The sequence below is a fragment of the Bison bison genome, unplaced genomic scaffold, assembly GCF_000754665.1.
Source record: "Bison bison bison isolate TAMUID 2011002044 unplaced genomic scaffold, Bison_UMD1.0 scf7180017864145, whole genome shotgun sequence".
Taxonomy (NCBI): Eukaryota; Metazoa; Chordata; class Mammalia; order Artiodactyla; family Bovidae; genus Bison; species Bison bison.
In genome coordinates this window covers 7892396-7900753 of record NW_011494717.1, presented here as the reverse complement: position 1 = coordinate 7900753, position 8358 = coordinate 7892396, and the positions used below count along the sequence as shown (strand labels likewise).

The window sequence follows — 8358 nt, the reverse complement described above, 5'->3', positions numbered from 1 at the left end:
TCTCCGTCATAGGGCCTAGTGATATTATTTCTTAAGCCAAGGGCAAGCCCACCCTTCTGTGGGTAATGGTAAATTTTATATTGTATGATCTCATGTGAATTAGGTTTGACTTCCCAGCGTGCCAGCTATCTTAATTTTCAGTGTTTTAAGTAGTTGCTTTTTTTTTTTTTAGTCTCTAGACTTTATTCAGACTTTGCCATTTTTTTTTTTTCAAATGGCCTTTTTACCTGTCTCAGGGCACAACCCAAGACACCACTGTGTGATTAACTTTAAAAACTCAAATGTTGGGAGTTTACATTTACATCTCTGCTATACTTTATCATTTTGTTGAGATAATTTTAAAAATTGACATATAGTTCACATACCATTGTGGTCTACATTTTAGAACATACAGCTCAGGTGTTTTTTTTTTTTTTAAAGTTTACTTACCCAAAACACTTTCATCACCCTGGAAAGAAGCTCTGTATTCATAAGCTGCCACTCCCCTTCCTTGTCCCCTGCAACTCTCCCCCTGTCCCAGCCCTAGGCAATTAGTAATGTGCTTTTTGTCTCCATGGATTTGCCAATTTTGGATATTTTGTGTGATGAAGTTATAGAATATGTGGTCTTCTATGACTGGCTTCTTTCATATATGATGAATTTGAAGGCTCATTCATATGGTAGCATTTATCAGTACTTCATTCCTTTGTTGCCAAATAATATTCCATTATATACATATGCCAGATTTTATTTACCCATTCATCTGTTGATGGATATTTGGTTGTTTCTACTTTTTGGCTATTATGAATAATGTTACTATGAACAAGTAATAATGTTACTTGTACTCATGTACAAGTGTTTTTGTAAAAGTTGCTTTTTATATTTTTGTCTACAGTCTTTTGGTGTAACAGGCAGATAGGCTGGCTGTTGTGGGCCTGCTTTGTCTTCACCAGTACCAGAAGTCCTAGTCAATTTTAAATCGTGAAATTGGATTGAGCTTTAAATTCATGGAATCTTCCATGGTGAACCACAAATTTCGAGTTGGAGAATCCTGGTGTTTTTCTTTGGCTTTGAATGGAATTCTAGATTTTGGTGTAACCTTTGTTTTCCAGTCATTTTTAAATTGCAGTAAGGGGGGTTGTCACAGTTTGGTGTAGGCCATTTAACACAGGTGTTTTATGACTAGGTGTTTGGAACCTCAGTGTCAACTAGTTCTATAATTGGAGCCTGGCTTTTCCAAAACCAAATAAGTAAGTGGATGTGAATAGAACACAGTAAACCAGTGTGAGTCCATTGGCATGGTTAAGCATGGCTCTGTCCAAATGGAAATACTAAGCCTACCCTGAAACATTTACATCTGAAAATTACAAGACATGTAGTCTGATATTTAGATATAATTTATGAAGGGTGTGCTGCAGCATTTTGAGAGTTGAAGGGATTGAGGAGACAAAGAGGACTTTTACTAGATTATGCAAGATATGGTGTGGTTTAGATTAGGGTGAAGAGAACAGACAGATTTGAGATCATGTTTCAGGACTTGCTAATGGATTAGATATGGGAGGTATAAGGAAGGGAGAAATGAAAAATTATTTCTAGGATTCCTTGATTGTACAGCTGCCATTTACCATAGGGAGGAAGAACAGAGGAATAAACTGGGAAAGTGAAGGGGGTTAATTAGTAAAGAATCCAGTGAGCATATTTAGTGGATTCAGAAAAGAAGTTTTGAACATTATGAGGGGTGAGGAGAAGTGTTCAAGTGTGGGGAATGATTTGTTATACGTGTTAAGACAGCAGTTTAAAAAAAAGGTAGTGATGACTGGAGCTGTAGAGTAGGTATCTGTTTTTTGGATGTTGTTGAATAAATAGTTCCAGGTATGTTATAGAATCTAAAAATAAATTCTTTTTCAAGTCTAGGTTTATAAGTTAGGTACTGAAGACAGTTTTTTAATGTATATTTTTACTTTTGGAAAATTCCACACTAAAAAGTGTGTATCTACCACATAAATTATAAATAGTTCCTTCGCCGCAGGCTGTTTCAGGGTTAATTTCAGATATTTTATTACTTCCAGTATGTACTTAACACATAGGAACTTGAGAGACTATGTGCTATTTGGATATTCTGCTTTGTTTTTAAAAACAGACCAACTAAACATGGACATTATGCATACATACTATTGATAAAACATACAGAATAGTACATAGTACATAAATCAAGTGCTTATGTATACTTTGAGAACATTCTGGCTAACCCTTAAAATGTTACCATTTTTTACTACTTCTATCCTTAGTCTTTTGTACAAATTTTCTTTGCCTATCCCCTGTGGCTGCCATTATTATTTACAAATGTGCTTTTACAGCGGTGAATTTAGGATTTCAAGCTTTCCTTCTAAAGTAGCCATTGCTTTTAATAACTGCCCCTCCACCCCCGAATTCTTTTACCAGCTTTGCTCATTCTGTTGGCTGTATTATCTTGACTCTTTTTTATCAGTATATCACCTAGTAAAGAAAGAGTTTTTAGGAAAGAAGAAAATAGTATTCATTTCCTGAGACCCATTCTTTTTACTAGTTTTTGGTTGTTTGCTTTTTGGTCTTTCCATTCATGAGTAGAAGAGGAAAGAGAAATTTAAAAGATTCTGGGTATTCATGAATTTTTTTATCCACAGATTTAGTGTTTTCTGAGACCATTTATGAGTGGTCCCAAGTGAGCCCAAGGGTTCATGATATATAATAGTAATTTTGGTGAGGCCTGTATGAATTTGAATCTTTTACACCGTAAAATTGGTGTGAGTGGGTAAATTGTACAGCTAATAAATGAGCATAGCCAACTGCCTAGCTTTTAAATTAGGTTGATCATTGCTGATTTGCCGCCTCTGAAACAAGTTGGGAAGTATTTAAAAGCATTGATTCTTTATGGAGGAAGACTGGAAAGGAAGACTTAAGTGTTAGTTACTTAGATGTGCATTCCTTACAAAAGGAGTCTGTCTAGTTCTATTTTACAGCTTTATGCCTCTGATTAATAATACTCTTGAAGGGGTACTCTCTTTTGCATTCCTCATCCTCTTCTCCCTCTCCCAACCTCTTTCCCAAAAACAGTCATATGATTTCAGTCATAGAATGATACAGCTGGAAAAGATAATTAGGATATTACAGTTGTATCTCATTTTATTATTGAAGAATTAAGGCCCATGGAGATTGAGACTTGGCCAGGGTAGCACAATTAGCCTCAGTGAAACAAAAAGTCAAGCTTACTGCTGACTTTTGTTCTTTTTTTTTTTTTTAGTATATACTGCCTCTTCATCTATCATTCTCCCTTCCCTCTGACTAGTATATTTGCTTTATTGTTTTTCAAATAAAACTTACACCATGTGCTATCATAGAACATTAGGTTAGTGGCTATCTAACTGTAAATTGGTCTCTGGAAGAATTTGAAGTAAAAACTCCAGCCATTATAATAACTTGTCTTCTCAAAGGGCCAGTAGGTTTTTTTAAATTTTTATTTTATGTTGGAGTATAGCTGATTAACAATGTTGTGATAGTTTCTGGTGGAAAGCACAGGGACTCAGCCGTATATATGCATGTATCCATTCTTCTCCAAACTCCTCTTTCATCCAGGCTGCCACATAACATTGAACAAAGTTCCCTGTGCTATGCAGTAGGACCTTGTTGGTTATCCATTTTAATAGAGCAGTGTGTACTTGTTGATCTCGACTCTGTGACTATCCCTTCCCCTCATAGGGCCAGTACCTTTTTAAAGAACTTTTCCTATAGGAACATTTAAACAGATCTTTATAGTGTTATCTTACAGAGCTCAAAATTGTTACCTACAGGGAGTTTTTTCTTGTGTTTCAGTCTTGTATCCCAAGCAAGCCCTTTCAGAGTTAGAACTGTAAAGCTCTCTGGGAACCATCTAGCAAAAATTATGCTTAATAAACATCTTCCAGATTAAAATGTTACCTCTTGGGAGGAGTCCTGATTGTATCTGATTAGTATTGAATTCATTTACTTATGTGCAAAATACTCTTCCTCACGTGGTATTTAAATATGTTTTAGTTCACTTCACACCAAAAACTAATCCAATTACCTAAATTTTTTTCTCACCTCTTATATAAAAGTGTATAGCAAGGGAAATGAAGATTCTCTACTACTTTGCGGCAGAAATCATCGCCACAGAGCAGATAATTTAACTGTGAAACTGAATTGCCTTGAGATGATTTCACTAGAAGAAGCTCAGTTTAAGAATAAAGATTATTATTAGTTAAATTGATACCGTATTTATCTAAGGTTAGCTGATACCTTTGAGTTCAGCCTGTATTTTCTTTACCTCCTAATTTTTAGTCTGCTTCCAAGCCCACATACCTTGTAGGGATGTCAGAAGGATTAATTATGAAAAAAACTAATAAAACACAAAAAACTTGGATATTAAAAGAGTATTTTTATCTATTATTATTTAGCTTCATAATGAGTTAGTTACATTATGGAACAAAGGGATGCTAATAAACCTTAGAGTCTATAGGTGATTGCTTTATGATGGTTCCTTGAAATTTGAAATGCATGGGAAGGATGTCAAAGAATGGGGTATATTCAGTGTATCCACATTTAACTTTAAGTTGCTGTAATAGTTTTACTCTGCCACATAATTGAGGTACTGCAATTGTTATCTTAAATGATTTAGACTCTTTAATTGATATATTTTAGACACTGATATTTGAGACTAAACTTGTAAATTCTAAAGAAATTAATGTTTTATATAGCAAAGTATGGGGGAGAGTACTAATTTGAAGAATTACGGATATTGTTGGGAAGGGAAGGGAGAATTTATTTTTTTGGCTTAATTGTTGCTTTGTAAAGAAAAATTAAAAGCTCTTTGTTTTTTTTTTTCCTTCTTTGATTTTCTTGGGGTGCATTCCAACTCCAGAAGGTAAGAATTACTTTATTCTAAAGAAGTATTATACAGTTATAAAGCACTCTTTTTTTTACAAGTTTAATTGAACTTACTCTTGGATGCATGATGTTTACTTTATAAAACTAATTAGTCTAGAAACTAAGAGTGATATTAATGTGTAAATATTGGTTGTATATGCTTTTTTGTTGTTCTTTATAATTTGTAATAATCATTGGTTATACTTTTAAAAACTCAGTCTACATTTAGTTTCAAGATGATTATTTGACTTTCTAGCATTGGAATACCTAAAATTCTACAGACTAATAATGAAAATATTTAAGAGGTTGGAAATGTGTGAGCTAACACTTTCTGTATGGCTGTAAGATTGAAAATGTATGTTTATGCTCTTACTGATTTAGAGAGAGTATTGGTAAATCCTTTAAAGGAATAACACTTATTTAAAACCAGGCCCAAAACAGGTTAAAATTCACCATCACCGATGCGATGGACATGTGTTTGAGTAGGCTCCAGGAGTTGGTGATGGACAGGTAAGCCTGGCGTGCTGCAGTCCATGGGATCACAGAGAGTCGGACATGACTGAACTGATTGGTAAATCCTTTAAAGGAATGACACTTAAACCAGGCCCAAAACAGGTTAAAATTCTTAGTCTGAGTCTTCACTGAATTGGCTTTTTGTCTCCCATTTTAGATACACCTCTGTTACAACAGTTCCCATGTTAGAGGAGTTATATGCCTGCGACACTTGACAGTAGGAACCACATCCATGTGTTTTCATTTCACTAGGACATGGCATGTTTGGCTTTTAGTTAGAGCATAGTAGATCTTTTTAATTCCAGTTTAATTTCTATTCCATTAATTTTATTTATAAGAAATTATTCATTTTTGAATTTTAGTTTATGGAGGAAACCTTATTTCAGGTCATACAAACAGTTAAAATTATAATTTAAAAAAATTTTAAATAGGCAAGAAAAAATTTTGTTTTTTTGAGGGGGTCTTATACTTGGTTAAATTCTTTTGGTATGAATAATAGGAACCAAATGTGAATAACTTTATCAAAATGAGATTTATTTGAATATGGGGTAGCTAACAGTTTCAGAGGAAAGAAACAGGCTCTGGAATTTAGAGAACTAAGTTAGATCAGGCAGCTGACACTTGAAGGATGGGCTCATCAGGGCCCTCCAGCTGGGATGAATTAGTCTATGTCTACTTTGCTCGAGGTTAAAAATTCAAGGAAGACTGGCCTAGTGTCCAGGGATGGTGAGACATCTTAATGGACAGTCCTACAAAGACTATTTCCAGTGGGGTAGGGCATAGTTCCTCAAAGCAAGATTGCATGTTCTTTTCCGGAGGAAGAGAGAATATATTGACTAGGCAGAGACAACAAATGTCCACGACATGGCTTACTGTAGAAGATAAGAGTACAACAGAAAAACTTAAGCCCCAACAATTGTAAGAACTGTCTGTTTATACAGATTCTCCCAGTGGTAACGTTGTGCATCACCACAGTACAGTATCAGGAGTATATTGCTTTTGATACAATCTGCCTGGCTTTATTTATATTCATTTATGTATGTAGGTGTGCATGTGGGTGTGTGTGTGTGTATGTATGTGTTTTAATTCACTCTGCCTATCTTTGCCTTTTAATTTGTATATTTATGCCATATTTAAGATAATTATTGATATTTTAGAGTTTATGCTTACCATTCTGTTGTTTTTCCATTTGTTTCTTCTGCTTCTTGGTTCTGTTTTTCTTTTCTTGCCTTGCCATGGGTTATTTTTAGGATTCTGTATTAGCTTATTTATACTGCATTTCTTTGTGTCTCTGCATAATTGTCTTAGTGTTTGCTCTGGGTATTACAGTATACACATGTGATTTATCACGTATCCACATTTTCCTATATGAGCTTTACCATAACTCTAAGTTACTTCTGTGAGTTGGAAAATGCCAAGAATTGGTACAATTCACGTATTTCAGTTTACTGTTTCAGAACTCTAGAGCTCGATATGAATGAGTGTCAGGAGTGACAGTTCTTGTTTAAAAGCAGAGAATAATGGTAATCAGTAGCTTTAGCTATTTAGGTAATTAAAGTAAAAGTTGCCCAGTTGTGTCTGATTCTTTGCGACCCCATGGATTGTAGCCCACAAGTCTCCTCTGTCCATGGAATTCTCCAGGTAAAAATACTGGAGTAGGTAGCCATTCCCTTCTCTAGGAGATCTTCCTGACCTAGGTATCAAACCTGGGTCTCCTACATTGCAGGCAGATTCTTTACTGAGCCACCAGGGAAGCCCATTTAGGTGTGTAATCTTTACTGTTAAATGAACAAGAATACCAAATAGAACAGAGATAGAAAATTACAACAGATTCTTACTTTCTGATGTACTTAATCAAACCTGATAAAATTTTATTCTTCTCTAGTTCATTTCTTTCAGGACTGTTTCCGTAACTTATGTTGACCAGTATTTTGTTTCCAGTTTCTGTTATCCATACTAATTCTTTTACCTCAAGTAATATATACTCACATGTGACTGTCTGTACTTCTTTAGTTCAGAAACATACTGCTTTTTTGAAACTTGACCCAGCCAGTTAAGAAATGTTAGTATCTTGATGAGCTGAAATAAAGGCAGTTGATACTTTTATATATGTAGCTGTTAGAGTGACCTTTTTAAGCAACTTGTAGTGAAACCAGTAGAGGAAATGGCTGTGGACTGATAGGAGTCAAGCACTTTATATTCCGTATATTTACTTTAAAATAAAGCACAGAAACACTGGACTCTTCCCCCCCGCCCCCCGCCTTTTGAAATGATTTTGCTCATATCTTACTGGTAATGGACAAGCTACACTTTTTGAAAAGCAATAGTGGGAAAAAAGACAACAATAGGAAGGTGAAGAGACTGAAGATTTACAGTGAAGTATTGAAAGGATAGAGAGAGTGTATAAACACAGTTTCTGAAGGATCTTTTTGTTTCTATGACCTCCCTCTCTATGCTATTCCTAGATTGCTCTCTTATTTATTTTGTGCCCTTTGCTGCCCTGTTCAGACTTCTCATTTTGTGGTCCCAACTGGGCCTCCTCCTCCCAGCATGCCTGTGTAAAAGTTTATCTGCATACCCTCTTACCCTCTCTCCAGGGGTTTTATTTCCATTTATTTAACAACATGTTTGGGAAGGAAAATAGTTTGAAGAAACTAGTTCTCTAGAGAATAGATGAGTAGATGCTACTTTTTACATTTAAAACCTACATTTATTTCTTTTTAAGAAGTAGATTAGTAGTTCACCCAGATGAACTTCTCATTGGAAGAATTGCAGGTAATATGACCAAGGGAAAGCAAGCAAGAGGTTTTAATGAAAGAGTTTGTAAGAGTACATACACAATGTTTCAGTGAATTTAAAGCCTACTGAAACTATTAATTTAATGATTTCTAAACACACCATTTTCCATCATAAGGACACTGTTGTGTTCAATTTGCTTTGTGTGCT

General features: G+C 35.0%; 1 protein-coding gene across 3 annotated transcripts in view; it reads left to right on the top strand.

Moving 5' to 3' along the window:
* ASXL2 (additional sex combs like transcriptional regulator 2) overlaps nt 1–8358 on the top strand; it is a 109421-nt gene that overhangs the window by 48957 nt on the left and 52106 nt on the right. The gene's annotated exons all lie outside the window — the stretch shown is intronic.